The sequence below is a fragment of the Oncorhynchus clarkii genome, chromosome 23 (genome assembly GCF_045791955.1).
Source record: "Oncorhynchus clarkii lewisi isolate Uvic-CL-2024 chromosome 23, UVic_Ocla_1.0, whole genome shotgun sequence".
Classification (NCBI taxonomy): domain Eukaryota; kingdom Metazoa; phylum Chordata; class Actinopteri; order Salmoniformes; family Salmonidae; genus Oncorhynchus; species Oncorhynchus clarkii.
The window spans coordinates 47,922,502-47,945,872 of NC_092169.1; positions in this window are offsets into that span (position 1 = coordinate 47,922,502).

Sequence of the window (23,371 nt, forward strand, 5' to 3'; positions counted from 1 at the left end):
ACAGTAGTGGTGGTGTTAGTCCTGTTGTTTATGAGTATTCTACCCTGAACAGTAGTGGTGATGTTAGTCCTGTTGTTTATGAGGATTCTACCCTGACCAGTAGTGGTCTTTTTAGTCCTGTTGTTTATGAGGATTCTACCCTGAACAATAGTGGTGGTGTTAGTCCTGTTGTTTATGAGGATTCTACCCTGACCAGTAGTGGTCTTTTTAGTCCTGTTGTTTATGAGGATTCTACCCTGAACAGTAGTGGTGGTGTTAGTCCTGTTGATGATGATACTACCCTGAACAGTAGTGGTGGTGTTAGTTATGTTGTTTATGAGGATTCTACCCTGACCAGTAGTGGTCTTTTTAGTCCTGTTGTTTATGAGGATTCTACCCTGAACAGTAGTGGTGGTGTTAGTCCTGTTGATGATGATACTACCCTGAACAGTAGTGGTGGTGTTAGTCCTGTTGTTTATGAGGATTCTACCCTGAACAGTAGTGGTAGTGTTAGTCCTGTTGTTTATGAGGATTCTACCCTGAACAGTAGTGGTGGTGTTAGTCCTGTTGTTTATGATGATTCTACCCTGAACAGTAGTGGTGGTGTTAGTCCTGTTGTTTATGAGGATTCTACCCTGAACAGTAGTGGTGGTGTTAGTCCTGTTGTTTATGAGGATTCTACCCTGACCAGTAGTGGTCTTTTTAGTCCTGTTGTTTATGAGGATTCTACCCTGAACAATAGTGGTGGTGTTAGTCCTGTTGTTTATGAGGATTCTACCCTGACCAGTAGTGGTCTTTTTAGTCCTGTTGTTTATGAGGATTCTACCCTGAACAGTAGTGGTGGTGTTAGTCCTGTTGTTTATGATGATTCTACCCTGAACAGTAGTGGTGGTGTTAGTCCTGTTGTTTATGATGATTCTACCCTGAACAGTAGTGGTGGTGTTAGTCCTGTTGTTTATGATGATTCTACCCTGAACAGTAGTGGTGGTGTTAGTCCTGTTGATGATGATACTACCCTGAACAGTAGTGGTGGTGTTAGTCCTGTTGATGATGATACTACGGTATAGAGTTCCTGGATGTCAGGAAGCTTGGCCCCGGTGATGTACTGCGGTCAGAGGTAGAGCTGTTGCCATACCAGGCAGTGATGCAACTAGTCAGGATGCTCTTGATGGTGCAGCTGAATAACTTTTTGAGGATCTGAGGACCCATGCCAAATCTTGCAGGTCTCCTGAGGGGGAATAGGCTTTATCATTTACCTCTTCACAACTGTTTTGGTGTGTTTGAACCATGATAGTTTGTTGGAGATGTGGACACCAAGGAACATGAAGCTGACCTCCTCCCTATAGGCCCTATGTCTCATCATTGTCAATGATCAGGACTACCACTGTTGTGTCGTTGGCAAGCTTTTTTTTCTTCGATCTAGTAACCTTTCGGTTACTGGTCCAACGCTCTAACCACTAGGCTACCTGCCGCTACCTGATGGTGTTGGAGTCGTGCCTGGCCATGCAGTCATGAGTGAACAGGGAGTACAGGAGGGGACTGAGCATAAACCGCTGAGAGTCCCTTGTGTTGAGGATCAGTGTGGCAGATGTGTTGTTACCTTACCACCTGGGGGCGGCACATCAGGAAGTCCAGGATACAGTTGAAGAGGGTGGTGTTTAATCCCAGGGTCCTTAGCTTAGTGATGAGCTTTGAGGGCACTGTGGTGTGGATCGCTGAGCTGTAGTCAATGAGTAGCATTCTCACAAAAGTGTTCCTTTTGTCCAGGTGGGAAAGGGCAGTGTGGAGTGCAAGAGATTGCATCATCTGTGGATCTGTTGGGGCAGTAGGAATATTGGAGTTGGTCTAGGGTTTCTGGGATAATTGTGTTGATGTCAGCCATGACCAGCCTTTCAAATCTCACAGACATGAGTGCTATGGGTCGGTAGTCATTTAGGCAGGTTACCTTGGTGTTCTTGGGCACAGGGACTATGGTGGTCTGCCTGAAACACGTTGGTATTACAGACTCAGTCAGGGACAGGTTGAAAATGTCAGTGAAGACACTTGCCAGTTGGTCAGCGCATGCTCAGAATACACATCCTGGTAATCTGTTTGGCCCTGCTGCTTTGTGATTGTTGACCTGTTTAATCTTGGAACTACCCATCCCGGATCGGGGAGAATTGTCATCAACTACACTAATTAGCATAGCGCAACGGTCCAAAAATATTACTAGAAAATATTCATATTCATGAAATCACAAGTGAAATATAGTGAAACACAGCTTAGCCTTTTGTTAATCACCCTGTCATCTCAGATTTTGAAATGATGCTTTACAGCAAAAGCAAGACAAGCGTTTGTGTAAGTTTATCGATAGCCTAGCATAGCATTATGTCCAGCTAGCAGCAGGAAGCTTGGTCACGAAAATCAGAAAAGCAATCAAATTAACCGTTTACCTTTGGTGATCTTCGGATGTTTTCACTAACCCCCTGTTAGACAGCAAATGTTCCTTTTTTCCATAAAAATTATTTTTATACCCATAATTCCTCTGTTGTCACGTTATTTTCAGAAATCCACAGGAAATAGCGGTCACGACAACATCGAAAACAAATTCAAATTATATCCACAATATCGACAGAAACATGGCAAACGTTTTTTATAATCAATACTCAAGGTGTTTTTCAAATATCTATTCGATAATATATCAACCGGGACAATTGGCTTTTCAGTAGGAGTGAGAGGAAAAATGACTACCTCTGTCTTTTACGCAAGAATCACTCTGAGAGCCCTCAGCTGGCCACTGACGCGATGTAATCGTTTACGCTCATTCTTCAAAATAAAGACCTGAAACTACGTCTAAAGGCTGTAGACACCTTAGGGAAGCCACAGAAAAAGGAATCTGGTTGATATCCCTTTCAATGGGCAATAGAAAGACAGGGGTTTCAAAACAAGAGTCACTTCCTGATTGGATTTTTCTCAGGATTTCGCCTGCAATATCAGTTCTGTTATACTCACAGACAATATTTTTACAGTTTTGGAAACTTTAGTGTGTTCTATCCTAAGCTGTCAATTATATGCATATTCTAGCATCTGGTCCTGAGAAATAGGCAGTTTACTTTGGGAACGTTATTTTTCCAAAATTAAAAATAGTGCCCCCTAGTTTCAAGAGGTTAAAGGTGTTACTCACATCGGCTACGGAGAGCTTGATCACATGGTTGTCCGGAACAGTTGATGCTCTTATGCATGCTTTTGTGTTGCTTGCCTCGAAGAGAGCGTAGAAGTTATTTAGCTCGTCTGGTATGCTTGTATCACTGGGCATCTCGTGGCTGTGCTTCCCTTTGTAGTCTGTAATAGTTTGCAAGCCCTGCCACATCCGACGAGCATCGGAGCCGGTGTAGTATGATTCAATCATAGTGCTGTATTGATGCTTTGCCTGTTTGATGGTTCATCGGCGGGCATAGCGGGATATCTTAATAGCGTCCGGGTTAGAGTCCCTCTCCTTGAAAGCGGCTGCTCTACCCTTTGGCTCAGTGCGGATGTTGCCTGTAATCCATGGCTTCTTGTTGGGGTATGTACTTACGGTCACTGTGGGGACGACATCATCGATGTACTTATTGATGAAGCCAGTGACTGATGTGGTGTACTCTTCAATGCCATCAGAAGAATCCCGGAACATATTCCAGTCTGTGCTAGCAAAACAGTCCTGTAGTTTAGCATCTGCTTCATTTGACCACGTCTTTATTGACCGAGTCACTGGTGCCTGCTACTTTCATTCTTCCTGCTTTAGTTTTTGCTTGTTAGCAGGAATCAGGAGGATAGAATTATGGAGGGTGAGGGAAAGCTTTGTACGCGTCTCTGTGTGTAGAGTAAAGGTGGTCTAGAGTTTTAATTTTTTCCTCTGTTTGCACATGCTGGAAAAAATTTGGTAAATTGAATTTTAGTTTCCCTGCATTAAAGTCCCCAGCCACAAGGAGCACCACATCTCGATGAGAGTTTTCCTGTTTATTATGGCCTTATACAGCTCATTGAGTGTGGTCTCAGTACCAGCATCGGTTTGTGACGGTAAATAGACAGCTTATCATGAGATACTCTACCTCAGGCGAGCAAAACTTCCTTAGTCTCCATAACATCATACATTATTTATAAGCTTTTAATCATGGCAGTTGAGACCAGTGATGTGGGTAAACATGTGATGATGTACACTACCATTCAAAAGTTTGGGGTCATTAGAAATGTCCTTGTTTTTGAAAGAAAAGCACATTTTATCTCCATTAAAATAACATCAAATTGATCAGAAATACAGTGTAGACATTGTTAATGTCGTAAATGACTGTTGTACCTGGAAACGGCAGATTTTTTTAAATGGAATATCTACATAGGAGTACAGAGGCCCATTATCAGCAACCATCACTCCTGTGTTCCAACGGCACGTTGTGTTAGCTAATCCAAGTTTATAATTTTAAATGGCTTATTGATCATTAGAAAACACTTTTGGCATTATTTTAGCATAGCTGAAAACTGTTGTCCTGATTAAAGAAGCAATACAACTGGCCTTCTTTAGATTAGTTGAGTATCTGGAGCATCAGCATTTCTGGGTTCCATTACAGGCTGAAAATGGCCAGAAACGAATAACTTTCTTCTGAAACTCGTCAGTCTATTTTTGTTCTGAGAATTGAAGGCTATTCCATGCAAGAAATTGCAAAGAAACGGAAGATCTTGTGAAACACTGTGTACTACTCCCTTCACAGAACAGCACAAACGGGCTCTAACCAGAATAGAAAGAGGAGTGGGATTCCCCGTTGTACAACTGAGCAAGAGTTCAAGTACATTAGAGTGTCTAGTTTGAAAAACAGACGCCTCACAAGTCCTCAACTGACAGCTTCATTAAATAGTACCTACAAAACACCAGTCTCATTGTCAACAGTGAAGAGGCGACTCCGGGATGCTGGCCTTCTAGGCAGAGTTGCAAAGAAAAAAACATATCTCAGACTGCCAATAAAAATAACACAGACACTTAACAGAGGAAGATTGGAAATAAGTGTTATGGACAGACAAATCTAAGTTTGAGGTGTTCGGATCACAAAGAAGAACATTCGTGAAACTCAGAAAAAATGAAAGATGCTGGAGGAGTGCTTGACGCCATCTGTTAAGCACGGTGGAGGCAATGTAATGGTCTGGGGGTGCTTTGTTCGTGGTAATGTGGGAGATTTGTACAGGGTAAAAGGGATCTTGAAGAAGGAAGGCTATCACTCCATTTTGCAATGCCATGCCATACCCTGTGGACAGCGCTTAATTGGAGCCAATTTCCTGCTACAACAGGACAATGACCCAAAGCACAGCTCCAAATTGTGCAATAACTATTTAGGGAAGAAGCAGTCAGCTGGTATTCTGTCTATAATGGAGTGGCCAGCACAGTCACCGGATCTCAACCCTATTGAACTGTTGTGGGAGCAGCTCGACCATATGGTACGTAAGAAGTGCCCATCTAGCCAATCCAACTTGTGGGAGGTGCTTCAGGAAGCATGGGGTGAAATCAGATTACCTCAACAAGTTGACAACTAGAATGCTAAAGGTCTGCATGCCTGTAATTGCTGCAAATGGAGGATTCTTTGATGAAAGCAAAGTTTGAAGGACACAATTATTATTTCAATAAAAAAACATTATTTATAACCTTGTTTATAACCTTGTCTTGACTATATTTCCTATTCATTTTGCAACTTATTTCATGTATGTTTTCATGGAAAACAAGGACATTTCTAAGTGACCCCAAAATTTTAAACGGTAGTGTATGTATATAATGATGTATATTTAAACATCTGAATATATATATCTATGGTTGACACAAACGTACACAGGAGTAAATTAAGATTTTATTTCCAAAACACTATACTGTGTATTTGGAACGTATTCAGACCATTGACTTTTTTCACATTTTGTTACGTTACAGCCTTTTTCTAAAATATATTTAAAAAAAATATCATCAATCTACACACAATACCCCATAATGACAAAGTGAAAACAGGTTTAAAAAACTGAAATATCACATTGACCTATGTATTCAGACCCTTTGCTATGAGTCTCGAAATTGAGCTGAGGTGCATCCTGTTTTCCATCCTTGAAATGTTTCTCCAACTTGATTGGAGTCCACCTGTGGTAAATTCAATTGATTTGGATAGGCACACACCTGTCTATGTAAGGTCCCACAGTTGACAGTGCATGTCAGAGCAAAAACCAAGCCATGAGGTCGAAGGAACTGTCGGTAGAGATCCGAGACAGGATTGTGTTGAGTCACAGATCTGGGGAAAGGTACCAACACATTTCTGCAGCATGGAATGTCCCCAAGAACACAGTGGCCTCCATAATTCTTAAATGGAAGAAGTTTGGAACCACCAAGACTCTCCCTAGAGCTGGCTGCCAGCCAAACTGAGCAATCGCAGGAGAAGGGCTTGGTCAGGGTGGTGACCAAGAACCAGATGATCACTCTGACAGAGCTCCAGAGTTCCTCTGTGGAGATGAGAGAACCTTCCAGAAGGATAACCATCTTTACAGCACTCCACCAATCAGGCCTTTATGGTAGAGTGGCCAGACAGAAGCCATTCCTCAGTAAAAGGCACATGACAGCCTGCTTGGAGTTTGCCCAAAGGCATCTAAAGACTCTCAGACCATGAGAAACAAGATTATCTCGTCTGATGAAACGAAGATTGAACTCTTTGGCCTGAATGCAAAGCGTCCCGTCTGAAGGAAACCTGGCACTATCCCTACGGTGAAGCATGGTGGTGGCAGCATCATGCTGTGGGGATGTTTTTCAGTGGCAGGGACTGGGAGACTAGTCAGGAGCGAGGCAAATATGAAAGGAGCAAAGTACAGAGAGATCCTTGATGAGACACCTGCTGCAGAGTGTTCAGGACCTCAGACTGGGGCGAAGGTTCAACTTCCAACAGAACCCAGACTTGAACACGAATAAACATCTCTGGAGAGACCGGAAATAACTGTGCAGTGATGCTCCCCATCCAACCTGACAGAGCTTGAGAGGATCTGCAGAGAAGATTGTGAGAAACTCCCCAAATACCAGTGTTCAAGCTGATCCCGTGAAATATGGAATGATTAGTGAGAGTGGCCTAAAGGAATAAACACATACACACACACCAATCTGAGTGTTTACTTGCCATCTGCCTCAAAACGTATTTGTTCCAATATCTATGCTAGCATCATACCTAAAATCTGCCAATAACTTATAAACCCCTCCAATAGTTTATAAACTCCTCCAATTGCTTATAAACCCCTCCAATAGCTTATAAACCCCTCCAATAGCTTATAAACCCCTCCAATAGCTTATAAACCCCTCTAATAGCTTTAAAGCCTTCCAATAGCTTAAAAACCGCTCCAAAAGCTTATAAACGCCTCCAAAAGTTTTTAAATCCCTCCAATCGCTAATAAACTCCTCCAATAGCTTATAAACCCCTCCAATAGCTTATAAACTCCACCAATATTTTTAAACCACTCCAATCACTTTTAAACTCTTCCTATAGCTTATAAACTACTCAAATAGCTTATAAACTCCCCCAATAGCTTATAAAGCCCTCCAAACGCGTATAAACCCCTCCAATAGCTTATAACATCCTCCAATAGCTTATAAACCTCTCCAATAGCTTATGAAACCCTCCAATATCTTATAAACTCCTCCAATAGCTTATAAACCCCTCCAATAGCTTATAACATCATCCAATAGCTTATAAACCTCTCCAATAGCTTATAAAACCCTCCAATATCTTATAAAACCCTCCAATATCTTATAAACTCCCCCAATAGCTTATAAATCCCTCCAATAGCTTATAAACTCCTCCAATAGCCTTTAAAGCCCTCCAAGAGCTTCTTAACCCCTCCAATCGCTTATAAAATCCTCCAATAGCTTATAAACTCCCCCAATAGCTTATAAAACCCTCCAATAGCTTATAAACCCCTCCAATAGCTCATAAACCCCTCCAATAGCTTATAAACCACTCCAATAGCTTTTGAACTCCTCCAAAAGCTTATAAACTCCTCCAATAGTTTATAAACACCTCCAATCACTTATAACTACTCCATTAGCTTATTAACCCTTCCAATAGCTTGTGAACTCCTCCAATTATTTTTAAACACCTCCAATAGCTAAAAAAAACTTCAATAGCTTATAAACTCCTCCAATAGCTTATAAACCCTTCCAATAGCTTGTAAACTCCACCACTTATAAACTCCTCCAATAGCTTAGAAACTCCCCCAATAGCTTATAAACTCCGGCAATAGCTTATAAACCCATCCAATAGTTTATAAACTCCCCCAAAATCTTATAACCCCCTCCAACAGCTTATAAACCCCTCCAATATCATTTAAGCCCTCCAATAGCTTATAAACACCCCCAATCACTTATAAACCCCACCAAAAGCTTATAAACTCCTCCAATTACTTATAAACTCCACCAATAGTTTCTAAACCCCTCCAATCGTTTATAAAGTCCTCCAATAGCTTATAAACTCCTCAAATAGCTTATAAACACCCCCAATCACTTATAAACTGATCCAATAGCTTATAAAATCTTCCAATAGCTTATAAACACTTCCAAAAGTTTATAACCTCCCCCAATAGCTTGAAACCCATCCAAAAGCTTATAAACTCATCCAATAGCTTATAAACTCCTGCAATAGCTTATTAACGCCTCCAATATTTTATAATCCCATCCCATAATTTATAAACGCCTCCAGTAGTTTATAATCTACTCAATAGCTTATAAACTCCTCCAATATTTTATAATCCCATCCAATAGCTTATAAACTCCTCCAATAGCCTATAAACTCCCCCAGTAGTTTATAAACTTCTTCAATAGCTTATTAACTCCTCCAATAGTATTTAAATCCATCCATTCATTTATAAACTCCTACAATAGCTTATAAACTCCTCCAATAGCTAATAAATCCCTCCAATAGCTTATAAACTCCACCAATAGTTTTTAAACCCCATCCAATCGCTTATATACTTCTCCAATAGCTTATAAACTCCACCAATAGTTTATAAACCCTCCAATTGCTTATAAACTCCTCCAATAGCTTAAGCCCTCCAATAGCTTCTAATCCCCTCTAATAGTTTATAAACTCCTCCAATAGCTTATAAACCCTTCCAATAGCTTATAAACTCCTCAAATAGCTTATAAACACCCCCAATCACTTATAAACTGATCCAATAGCTTATAAAATCTTCCAATAGCTTATAAACACTTCCAATAGTTTATAACCTCCTCCAATAGCTTGAAACCCCTCCAATAGTTTACAAACCCATCCAATAGCTTATAAACTCCACAACTAGTTTATAAAGCCCTCCAACAGTTTATAACCCCCTCCGATCTCTTATAAACTCATCCAGATGCTTATAAACTCCTCCAATAGCTTATAAACTCCTCCAGTATTTTATAATCCCATCCAATATCTTATAAACCCTTCCAATAGCTTATAAACACTTCCTATATCTTATAAACCCTTCCAATAGCTTATAAATCCCTCCAATTAGTGAAGCACCAGCTTTACCATGCAATTTAAAATGGAAAGTACAGATTTGATAAAAAACACATTGTGGCCCTCTCAAATAGAGTTTAGAGGCACTACAAACAATCATAGTCAAACATGGTACAGGCATAATCTATGATGAATGACATAGTCTATACACATATATGCATATACAAAAACAAAATATAGTACAGTAGATAAAAGGACAATAAGGTATCACATATCTACAACACAAAATGAATGTGTACATGTGTGTATAGTGCGTATGTATGTTATCGTGTGTTGGTACGCATGTGTCTGTGCCTATGTTTGTGTGGCTTCACAGTCCCCGCTGTTTTTTAAATAAAATGTTACTGCTTGCATGAGTTACTTGACGTGGAATAGAGTTCCATGTAGCTATGGCTCTATGTAGTACTGTGCACCTTCGATGGTCTGTTCTGGACTTGGGGACTGTGTAGAGACCTTTGGTGGCATGTCTTGTGGGGTATGTATGGGTGTCTGAGCTGTGTGCCAGTAGTTCAAACAGACAGCTCGGTGCATTCAACATGTCAATTTTTTAATATATTTTTTTTATTTCACCTATATTTAACCAGGTAGGCTAGTTGAGAACAAGTTCTCATTTACAACTGCGACCTGGCCAAGATAAAGCATAACAGTGTGAACAGACAACAACACAGAGTTACACATGGAGTAAACAATAAACAAGTCAATAACACAGTAGAACAATTTTTGTCTATATACATTGTGTGCAAAAGGCATGAGGAGGTAGGCAATAAATAGGCCATATGAGTGAATAATTACAATTTAGCAGACTAACACTGGAGTGATAAATTATCAGATGAACATGTGCAGGTAGAGATACTGTGCGCAAAAGAGCAGAAAAGTAAATAAATAAAAACAGTATGGGGATGAGGTAGGTAAATTGGGTGGGCTACTTACAGATGGACTGTACAGCTGCAGCGATCGGTTAGCTGCTCAGATAGCAGATGTATAAAGTTGGTGAGGGAAATAAAAGTCTCCAACTTCAGCGATTTTTGCAATTTGTTCCAGTCACAAGCAGCAGAGAACTGGAAGGAAAGACGGCCAAATGAGGTGTTGGCTTTAGGAATGATCAGTGAGATACACCTGCTGGAGCGCGTGCTACGGGTGGGTGTTGCCATCGTGACCAGTGAACTGAGATAAGGCGGAGCTTTACCTAGCATGGACTTGTAGATGACCTGGAGCCAGTGGGTCTGGCGATGAATATGTAGCGAGGGCCAGCCGACTAGAGCATACAGGTCGCAGTGGTGGGTGGTATAAGGTGCTTTAGTAACAAAACGGATGGCACTGTGATAAACTGCATCCAGTTTGCTGAGTAGAGTATTGGAAGCTATTTTGTAGATGACATCGCCGAAGTCGAGGATCGGTAGGATAGTCAGTTTTACTAGGGTAAGTTTGGCGGCGTGAGTGAAGGAGGCTTTGTTGCGAAATAGAAAGCCGACTCTAGATTTGATTTTTGATTGGAGATGTTTGATATGAGTCTGGAAGGAGAGTTTACATTCTAGCCAGACACCTAGGTACTTATAGATGTCCACATACTCGAGGGCGGAACCATCCAGGGTGGTCATGCTAGTCGGGCGTGCGTGAAGATGGCTGCACAGTACTGTCTTTTATCGATGGCGGTTATGATATCGTTTAGTACCTTGAGCGTGGCTGAGGTGCACCCGAGACCGGCTCAATACCTCTCATAAATACAATCAGTGATGAAGTCAATCTCTCCTCCACTTTGAGCCTGTAGAGATTGACATGCATATCATTAATGTTAGCTCTCTGTGTACTTTTAAGGGCCAGTCATACTGACCTGTTCTGAGACAATTGTAATTTTCCTAAGTCCCTCTTTGTGGCACCTGACCACACGACTGAACAGTAGTCTAGATGCGACAAAACCAGGGCCTGTAGGACCTACCTTGTTGATAGTGTTGTTAAGAAAACAGAGCAGCGCTTTATTATGGACAGACTTCTCCCCTTAACTACTGTATCAATATGTTTTGACCATGACAGTTTACAATCCAGGGTTACTCCAAGCAGTTTAGTCACATCAACTCGCTCAATTTCCACATTATTCATTACAAGATTTAGTTGAGGTTTAAGGTTTAGTGAGTGATTTGTCACAAACACAATGCTTTTAGTTTTTAAAATATTTATTTATTTATTCCTTGCCATCCATTCTGAAACTAACTGCAACTCTTTGTTAAGTGTTGGAGTCATTTCAGTCGCTGTAGTAGCTGACATGTGTAGTGTTGAGTCATCCACATTGACACAATGGCTTTACTCAAAGCCAGTGGCATGTTGTTAGTGAAGATTGAAAAAAGTAAGGGGTCTTTACAGCTGCCCTAGGGAATTCCCGATGGTGTTGATTAGCAAGGAACACCGCTCACCTGGTTAATTATATCTTAATTGATGTTGTTTATTAATAAGGAAATCCCCTCACCTGGTTAATTACATCTTAATTGATGTTGTTTATTAATAAGGAAATCCCCTCACCTGGTTAATTACATCTTAATTGATGTTGTTTATTAACAAGGAACACCCCTCACCTGGTTAATTATATCTTAATTGATGTTGTTTATTAACAAGGAACACCCCTCACCTGGTTAATTATATCTTAATTGATATTGTTTATTAATAAGGAACTCCCCTCACCTGGTTAATTACATCTTAATTTATGTTGTTTATTAATAAGGAACTCCCCTCACCTGGTTAATTATATCTTAATTGATGTTGTTTATTAATAAGGAACTCCCCTCACCTGGTTAATTACATCTTAATTGATGTTGTTTGTTAATAAGGAACTCCCCTCACCTGGTTAATTACATCTTAATTGATGTTGTTTGTTAATAAGGAACTCCCCTCACCTGGTTAATTATATCTTAATTGATGTTGTTTATTAATAAGGAACTCCCCTCACCTGGTTAATTACATCTTAATTGATGTTGTTTATTAATAAGGAACTCCCCTAACCTGGTTGATTACCTTAGTTGGGCTTGAAAGGAAATAACAGAAATCAGCAGACACAAGACCCTCCAGGAATTGAGTTTGACGACCCTCCAGAATTGAGTTTGACAACCCTCCAGGAGTTTAGCACACCTGGTTTCACCACAATCGTTAACCTTGCTTTGAGGTAAATCCTTTAAATGTGTCAAAAATAACCACCAGGGGTCAGTAGTGCTTTGCAAAAACCAGTCCCGATATATCCAACCTTTCAGATGTGTATTGGGAGGGGTTAAATGACAAGTCCATTCACAAGGATATCCACAAATGCAAAAACATACCGTACACCCTCCAAAAAACCCTCCCTCCCTATCCAGGGTATGTGTTCATTGATCATTTAAAAAAATGGTTTTAGTAATGTAAACCCTCCTATTTAAGAAAGCAGTCAGAGAAGTTTGAAAAGCAACAACTAAAACTGGAATGACCCATTCACAGTTGACAAGTATCAGTATTGCAGAAAAGGAAAGCCAGCCACCCAGACAGTCATATGAGGGAAAAGCTTTGAGTCTGTCTGTCTGTCTGTCTGTCTGTGCTGGTAAATCACATTGATTACATGTTTTTTAAAGCTAGAAACAATGCCTACCCTCTCAGTCCTCAGTTACCATGACAACAAGCTAGGCTCCGGAACACCGAGGTAAGTTAGTCCCAGCAGTGGTCTGGCCACAAAGATGCAGGAAGTCAACAGGACCAGACTAGCCTGTCCTAATTTCAACTACACTGAATGGTCGAACACACACACACACACAGTTCTCCTCTAGCATCAGTTGACTGTTTTAGAGAGAGTGGACCGGAAAGCATAGGTCCATTGGGAGTATTCCTTTTTAAAAATGGAGTGAGGGAGGTTTATCTGCGAGACAAAATACAAACTACCCAAGGGTTCTAAATCACAAAGTATGAGTCTCAAATTGCACTCTATTCCTTGCACTCTATTTGAGCAAGGCCTATGGGCCTGGACAGAGGGAAACCTGGGTTTTAATTGATTGATTTATACATGGTGGTTGGTTCTGTTTCTGAAAAACTTTATTTCTGACAACATTTGGCTCTCTTTATCCTTCTCTCTATATCGCCAAGTGTAGTGTAATGTAGACATCCTCATTAGCTGGATGAGAGTGTCACGAACTGATCGGTTTTACCTGTCCTTGTGCTTGTCTCCACCCCCCTCCAGGTGTCGTCCATCTTCCCCACTTATCTCCTGGGTATTTATACCTGTGTTTTCTGTCTGTCTGTGCCAGTTCGTCTTGTTTGTTCAAGCCTACCAGCGTTTTGTGTTTCAGCGCATGCTTTTTCCAGTCTCTCTTTTCACGCCTTCCTGGTTTTGACACCTGCCTGTCCTGACTCTGAGACTGCCTGCCTGATCACTCTGCCTAACCCTGAGCCTGCCTGCCATCCTGTACCTTTGTGTCTTCTACACATCCTGCACTTGGGTCTTACCTGAAACCTGATAGTCACCCTTTATAGTGCTGTGGAAATGAGCCAATCCTCATGTAGGATGGTGGAAATGATCCAACCATTATGTAGGTTGTGTCACGATCATCGTATGAAGCGGACCAAAATGCAGCGTGGTATGTGTTCATGATGATTTAATAAAAGAAAGCACTGAACACTGAATACAAACTATACAAAACAATAAACGAATAACGACCGTGAAGCTATAATGAGAACTGTGCTGACACAAGCAACTAACATAGACAATCACCCACAAACAAACAGTGAAACCCAGGCTTCCTAAGTATGATTCTCAATCAGAGACAACTAATGACACCTGCCTCTGATTGAGAACCATACTAGGCCCAAACATAGAAATCCCAAACTCATAGAAAAACAAATATAGACTGCCCACCCCAACTCACGCCCTGACCATACTAAATAAATACAAAACAAAGGAAACAAAGGTCAGATCGTGACAGGTTGGTGGAAATGATCTAACCATTATGTAGGTTGGTGGAAATGATCTAACCATTATGTAGGTTGGTGGAAATGATCCAACCATTATGTAGGTTGGTGGAAATGATCCAACCATTATGCAGGTTGGTGGAAATGATCCAACCATTATGTAGGTTGGTGGAAATGATCCAACCATTATGCAAGTTGGTGGAAATGATCCAACCATTATGCAGGTTGGTGGAAATGATCTAACCATTATGCAGGTTGGTGGAAATGATCCAACCATTATGCAGGTTGGTGGAAATGATCCAGCCATTATGCAGGTTGGTGGAAATGATCTAACCATTATGCAGGTTGGTGGAAATGATCCAGCCATTATGTAGGTTGGTGGAAATGATCTAACCATTATGTAGGTTGGTGGAAATGATCCAACCATTATGTAGGTTGGTGGAAATGATCCAACCATTATGCAGGTTGGTGGAAATGATCCAGCCATTATGTAGGTTGGTGGAAATGATCTAACCATTATGTAGGTTGGTGGAAATGATCTAACCATTATGTAGGTTGGTGGAAATGATCCAACCATTATGTAGGTTGGTGGAAATGATCCAACCATTATGCAGGTTGGTGGAAATGATCCAACCATTATGTAGGTTGGTGGAAATGATCCAACCATTATGCAAGTTGGTGGAAATGATCCAACCATTATGCAGGTTGGTGGAAATGATCTAACCATTATGCAGGTTGGTGGAAATGATCCAACCATTATGCAGGTTGGTGGAAATGATCCAGCCATTATGCAGGTTGGTGGAAATGATCTAACCATTATGTAGTTTGGTGGAAATCCCCATCGACTGAAGATGAGGCGTCTCCATTATGTACAGTAGATGTGTAAAAATGATGTTGAATACTGTATTAATAAAATACATTTGTCTGACTACATTATGTGAATTCTACAGGCCCTTAATCGTATCCAGTGGGTTTAGCCATGTTAGTGAGCCTTCCTTCACCACTCAGAATACTGTAAGATGCAGGTGTCTAGGTTTCCCGTTATGCAATTATTAAGAGGCTGAGGAACAAATAGCTAATGTCTTGCAATCAATGTCCTAGCATCGAGTTACCCTTAGCTCAGAGATGCACAGTTAGAGACCGAGCATATATGCTATGTATATTGTGAATAACATTTACCACTAGACATTTCACCAAATAAAAATTAAATACATATTACTCAGAAATGTGAGTACTACGGTTCGCATCCATTTTAAAGTAATCAGTTTTATTTCAGTTACGCAATAAGAATACAATTCACAAAAGGTAAATACCAGAAACATTCCTAGGACTTCTGTGAGAATGTCTATTCATCGACTTTGACACAGATGAAGTGTGTTTGATCCCTGTGATAACCCACAGATGGTCTGCCTTCCAAACAATGTCATAAATGATGAGTCATCACACAGTGCTCCCAGACAGCTAGCCAGTCGCCAGTCACGAGTATCAACTTCTATAATTCTTCCACCCCAATTTTCCCCGCATCGTAGAAGACAATCAGAGGGACCAGAGAAATATGTGGAGAGAGGGGATTAGACTCTAAAACATAACAGCATCGAGTCCATGTATTAGTTACCACCCAAAGGTTTGCCAGGACACAGTGGAGAATCTCAACAAGATTGTCACCGTCTGCTTGGACTGCATGAACTTCTTGTCCCATGATCGTTGTTCCACCAGGATGGAACATCAGTCTCCAGGTGTACCCTGCCTAGAACGCTCAGCTGTCCCATCGTGGAATCCTCCATCACCTCCATCAGAAAGTGTCTCAGCTGGACATGTCAGGACCCATCATCGGAATCCCTTCCACATTCGATGACACACCAGTGTTTGTGAAAGACTTGGAAAGCATTACAAATATCAATACAGTGACAGTACACATCAACATGGTAACATTCTGTATGTCAAATACTGATTACACACTAAATGTCTCAGGACAAGAGTTGTGTATAAAGTTTCACTATCAATAATATAGAAAATAGCCAACAGTTATTCCATCAACTACCTGATCTCTCTCTCTCTCTCTCTCTCTCTCTCTCTCTCTCCCTCTCACTTTCTCTGCTTCTCTCTCTCTCTCACTTTCTCTTTCTCCATTTCTCTCTCACTTTCTCTTTCTCTGCCTCTATTTCTCTCTCTCTCTCTCTCTCTAAGTCAATTCAATTTAATTTAAGAGCTTTATTGGCATGAGAAACACATGTTTACATTGCCAAACCAAGTGAAATAGATAGTAAACAAGTGAAATAAACAATAAAAAAAAGTACACGTTACACTCAAAGTTCCAAAAGAATAAAGACGTTTCAAAGTCATATTATGTGCAAATAGTTAAAGTACAAAAGGGAAAATAAATAAACATAAATATGGGTTGTATTTACAGTGGTGTTTGTTCTTCACTGGTTGCCCTTTTCTTGTGGCAACAGGTCACACATCTTGCTGTCGTCATGGCACTGGGTGATATTTCACCCAGCAGATATGGGAGTTCATTAAAATTGGGTTTGTGTAATCTGACGGAAATATGTGTCTCTAATATGGTCATACATTTGGTGGGCAGTGTGAACATAGCCTGTCTTCTCTTGAGAGCCAGGTCTGCCTACAGTGTCCTTTCTCAATAGCAAGGCTATGCTCACTGAGCCAGTACATAGTCAAAGCTTTCCTTAAGTTTGCGTCAGTCACAATGGTCAGGTTTATTGCAACTGTGTACTCTCTGTTTAGGGCCAAATAGCATTCTAGTTTTTTTGTTAATTCTTTCCAATGTGTCAAGTAATTACCTTGTTGTTTTCTCATGATTTGGTTGAGTCTAATTGTGTTGCTGTCCTGGGGTTTGTGTTTGTGAACAGAGCCCCAGGACCAGATTGCTTAGGGGACTCTTCTCCAGGTTCATCTCTTGAATGTTTGGGAATCGCTTCCTCTCTCTCCCTATCATCTCTCTTTTTTCAGTCTCTCTCTCCCTCTCATCTCTCTTTTTCAGTCTCTCTCTCCCTCTCATCTCTCTTTTTCAGTCTCTCTCTCCCTCTCATCTCTCTTTTTCAGTCTCTCTCTTTTTTTCAGTCTCTCTCTCCCTCTCATCTCTCTTTTTCAGTCTCTCCTTTTCAGTCTCTCTCTCCCTCTCATCTCTCTTTTTCAGTCTCTCTCTCCTTTTCAGTCTCTCTCTCCCCCTCACCTCTCCTTTTCAGTCTCTCTCTCCCTCTCATCTCTCTTTTTCAGTCTCTCTCTCTTTTTCAGTCTCTCTCTCCCTCTCATCTCTCTTTTTCAGTCTCTCTCTCCTTTTCAGTCTCTCTTTTTCAGTCTCTCTCTCTCCTTTCCAGTCTCTCTCTCTCTCTCTCTCTCTCTCTCTCTCTCTCTCTCTCTCTCTCTCTCTCTCTCTCTCTCAATTCAATTAAATTCAATAAACTTTATTGGCATGGTATACAAAAGTGAAATGAACACTCTCTCTATCGCTCTCTCTCTACAAGCGATACCAGCCAGCCAACCCTCTCTATCCCTACCTCTCTCTCTGCAAGCGACACCAGGCAGCCACCCCCCCCCCTCTCTCTATCTCTCTCTCACTCTCTCTACAAGCAATACCAGCCAGCCAACACTCTCTCTCCCTACCCCTCTCTCTCTACAAGCGATACCAGCCAGCCAACAGTCTCTCTCCCTACCCCTCTCTCTCTACAAGCGATACCAGCCAGTCAACCCTCTCTCTCCCTACCCCTCTCCCCTACAAGCGACACCAGCCAGCCAACCCTCTCTCTCTATAGCCAAGGAATGTCTACAGTCCACACTTTTTTAAACAAATAACAATAATGTGAAATCACTGAGCTATCCCTTTAAAACATGTCTTCTGTTATATTAGTAGTCACTGATAAAAGGTGATTGATTAAATAGAGCTAGATATGGATGTATTGATATGGATAGAATAATGAGATGATTATCACATGCTGGTCTTGATCTCCAGCGCATCAAACTGCAGTTGTGATTTTTACTGCATTACAATCAAATATTCACAGACCTTTAATCCTCTCATCCCCTCCTCTCCTTCACCACCTCCCTTCCCTTTAGCAAACCACTGAGGATAAATCATTCATTTCACGGAGACATTAGCGGCCATAATGAATTTAGTGTGATTCTTCAAGCCATATTAGTGTCTTGCCCTTGTCCCTTTTACCATACTAAGGTGTCTTACACACGCTCCAGCGACACTGGGCCATCAGGCATAAACAAAGGTGTGTGTCTGTGTGTGTTTGTCTGTGTGTAATGCATATATCTTGCTCATTCTATAGCACATTTTGCTGGTCTTCTCCTGAATAACAGAAAATAATGACAACCCTCCGGTTTCCTGTGGCGGACGGTAGGCACGCTAATGACATTGGGTCTCTCCATCCATGCTTGGCTGGATCCCCACTGGTAATTACTGGCTTGATTGTCACATGTTCGCCACCACACAGACACACATACACACACACACATATGCGCTCACACACACACACACCACTACCCCTCCACCGCCTACAAGATTAACAGTCTAGGCAAATGGTGTTTACTGTGCATGGGTCCTGACATTAACTAACCTGAATTGTGCAATTAAAATGTAGCTAGCTTTATTAACCAATAAGTGCAGTCTGAGTTTTAATCTGCCATGCAGGGTATCTTTCTTTATTAGAGGTCCATTTAGCTGTGGTTTAGCTAGAGCGGAGGGTCTTCGCTAGAGGGGCAAGGGGCTTAGCTTGAGGAGAAAGGGGTTTAGCTAGAGGGGACATGGGCTTAGCTAGAGGGGGAGGGTCTTGGCTAGAGGGGGAGGAGCTAGAGAGGGAAGGGGCTTAGCTAGAGGTGCAAGGGGCTTAACTAGAGGGGGGAGGGGCTAAGCTAGAGGCGGAAGGGGCTTAGCTAGAAGGGGAGGGGGCTTAGTTAGAGGGGGAATGAGCTAGAGGGGGAAGGGGCTTAGCTAGAGTGGGAAGGAGCTAAAGGGGGAAGGGGTTTAGCTAGAGGGGGAAGGAGCTAGAGGGGGGAAGGGGTTTAGCTAGAGGGGGAAGGGGTTTAGCTAGAGGGGGAAGGACCTAAAGGGGGAAGGGGTTTAGCTAGTGGGAGAAGGGGTTTAGCTAGAGGGGGAAGGGGTTTAGCTAGAGGTGGAAGGGGTTTAGCTAGAGGGGGAAGGGGTTTAGCTAGAGGGGGAAGAGGTTTAGCTAGAGGGGGAGGGGTTTAGCTAGAGGGGGAAGGAGCAAGAGGGGGGAGGGGTTTAGCTAGAGGGAGAAGGGGTTTAGCTAGAGGGGGAAGGGTTTAGCTAGAGGTGGAAGGGGTTTAGCTAGAGGGGGAAGGGGTTTAGCTAGAGTCGGAGGGGTTTAGCTAGAGGGGGAAGGAGCAAGAGGGGGAAGGGAAGCTAGAAGCTAGAGGGAGAAGGGGTTTAGCTAGAGGGGGAAGGAACTAGCGGGGGAGGGGTTTAGCTAGAGGAAGAAGGGGTTTAGCTAGAGGGAGAAGGGGTTTAGCTAGAGGGGGAAGGAGCTAGAGGGGGAAGGGGTTTAGCTAGAGGGGGAAGGAGCTAAATGGTAAGGGGTTTAGCTAGAAGGAGAGGGGGTTTAGCTAGAGGGGGAGGGGGTTTAGCTAGAGGAAGAAGGGGTTTAGCTAGAGGGGGGAGGGGTTTAGCTAGAGGGGAAGGAGCTAGAGGGGGAAGGGATTTAGCTACAGGGAGAAGGGGTTTAGCTAGACGGGGAAGGAGCTAGAGGGGGAAGGGGTTTAGCTAAGGCGGGGAAGAGGTTGCAGGTAGTGTACATGCCTACCTGCAACCTCTTCCCCGCCTTAGCTAAACCCCTTCCCCCTCTAGCTCCTTCCCCTTCTAGCTAAACCCCTTCTCCCTGTAGCTAAATCCCTTCCCCCTCTAGCTCCTTCCCCTCTAGCTAAACCCCTCCCCCCTCTAGCTAAACCCCTTCTTCCTCTAGCTAAACCCCCTCCCCCTCTAGCTAAGTATCATAATTTAGTGCACGTGTGTCTCTGTGTGTGTGTCTGTGTGTGCGTGTGTGTGTGTGCTGGCATGCGTGCTTGGCAGCTTTTAGACCATTTACAGGCCGTTAACCACTGTAACGCTTCGTTAGAGGAGACATATGCATCATGAAGACAACAATGATACATACAGATGTGTGATCTCTGACAGGAAACGTATTGGTGGTGCAGACAACATTTATCCATAGCCTTCTTTCCCCTTATTTTCTTCACTGCTGTTCACTTCTGTTCTCCCCTTACCTGGGGCAGCAGATAGTGGTTAGAGCGTTGGGCCAGTAACCGAAAGGTTTCTGGATTGAATCCCCAAGCTGACAAGGTAAAAATCTGTCATTCTGCCCCTGAACCAGGCAGTTAACCCACTGTTCCCTGGTAGGCTGTCATTGTAAATAATGTTTTTTTCTTAATTAACTGGCTTGCCTAGTTAAATAAAGGTGAAAAAAATAAAAAACAGAACTCTGACGACCGCATCTCCTTTGTCTTTGACGATCCTCAGGAGCCTTTCTACAGCCATGAACCAGAGGTTCCACCTTGTAGCATTCGGGCCCAGCAGCTGGAGATCGCAAGCATCTTCAACCGTTTCTGCTGCAAGTGTGGATCTTCCTCATGTGTTCCAAAGTGCTTGGCACTTTCCAAATGTTGAACGGGACACGTTTTTGTAAGCCTCACTGGATGTTGCTTTCAGGGCATCGACTGGAGATACTAAGTTGAGTAGGTGGAAAGCACAGCGCTGGTGCTGCTGCAGCTGGTATTCAAAACCATCATCTTCATTCTGTCTAATGTCTCTCTCTACACCACAGACTGTCTAATGTCTCTCTCTACACTACATACTGTCTAATGTCTCTCTCTACACCACAGACTGTCTAATGTCTCTCTCTACACCACAGACTGTCTAATGTCTCTCTCTACACCACAGACTGTCTAATGTCTCTCTCTACACCACATACTGTCTAATGTCTCTCTCTACACTACAGACTGTCTAATGTCTCTCTCTACACCACATACTGTCTAATGTCTCTCTCTACACCACATACTGTCTAATGTCTCTCTCTACACTACAGACTGTCTAATGTCTCTCTCTACACCACAGCCTGTCTAATGTCTCTCTCTACACCACAGACTGTCTAATGTCTCTCTCTACACTACAGACTGTCTAATGTCTCTCTCTACACCACAGACTGTCTAATGTCTCTCTCTACACCACATACTGTCTAATGTCTCTCTCTACACTACAGACTGTCTAATGTCTCTCTCTACACCACATACTGTCTAATGTCTCCCTCTACACCACATACTGTCTAATGTCTCTCTCTACACCACAGACTGTCTAATGTCTCTCTCTACACTACATACTGTCTAATGTCTCTCTCTACACCACAGACTGTCTAATGTCTCTCTCTACACCACAGACTGTCTAATGTCTCTCTCTACACCACAGACTGTCTAATGTCTCTCTCTACACCACATACTGTCTAATGTCTCTCTCTACACTACAGACTGTCTAATGTCTCTCTCTACACCACATACTGTCTAATGTCTCTCTCTACACCACATACTGTCTAATGTCTCTCTCTACACTACAGACTGTCTAATGTCTCTCTCTACACCACAGCCTGTCTAATGTCTCTCTCTACACCACAGACTGTCTAATGTCTCTCTCTACACTACAGACTGTCTAATGTCTCTCTCTACACTACAGACTGTCTAATGTCTCTCTCTACACTACAGACTGTCTAATGTCTCCCTCTACACTACATACTGTCTAATGTCTCTCTCTACACTACAGACTGTCTAATGTCTCTCTCTACACTACAGACTGTCTAATGTCTCTCTCTACACTACAGACTGTCTAATGTCTCTCTCTACACCACATACTGTCTAATGTCTCTCTCTACACCACAGACTGTCTGTCTCTCTCTACACCACAGACTGTCTAATGTCTCTCTCTACACTACATACTGTCTAATGTCTCTCTCTACACTACAGACTGTCTAATGTCTCTCTCTACACCACAGACTGTCTGTCTCTCTCTACACCACAGACTGTCTAATGTCTCTCTCTACACTACATACTGTCTAATGTCTCTCTCTACACTACAGACTGTCTAATGTCTCTCTCTACACCACAGACTGTCTAATGTCTCTCTCTACACTACAGACTGTCTAATGTCTCTCTCTACACTACAGACTGTCTAATGTCTCTCTCTACACCACATACTGTCTAATGTCTCTCTCTACACCACAGACTGTCTAATATCTCTCTCTACACTACATACTGTCTAATGTCTCTCTCTACACCACATACTGTCTAATGTCTCTCTCTACACTACAGACTGTCTAATGTCTCCCTCTACACCACATACTGTCTAATGTCTCTCTCTACACTACAGACTGTCTAATGTCTCTCTCTACACTACAGACTGTCTAATGTCTCTCTCTACACTACAGACTGTCTAATGTCTCTCTCTACACCACATACTGTCTAATGTCTCCCTCTACACCACAGACTGTCTAATGTCTCTCTCTACACCACAGACTGTCTAATGTCTCTCTCTACACCACATACTGTCTAATGTCTCTCTCTACACTACAGACTGTCTAATGTCTCCCTCTACACTACAGACTGTCTAATGTCTCTCTCTACACCACATACTGTCTAATGTCTCTCTCTACACCACATACTGTCTAATGTCTCTCTCTACACCACATACTGTCTAATGTCTCTCTCTACACCACATACTGTCTAATGTCTCTCTCTACACCACATACTGTCTAATGTCTCTCTCTACACCACATACTGTCTAATGTCTCTCTCTACACCACATACTGTCTAATGTCTCTCTCTACACCACATACTGTCTAATGTCTCTCTCTACACCACATACTGTCTAATGTCTCTCTCTACACCACATACTGTCTAATGTCTCTCTCTACACCACATACTGTCTAATGTCTCTC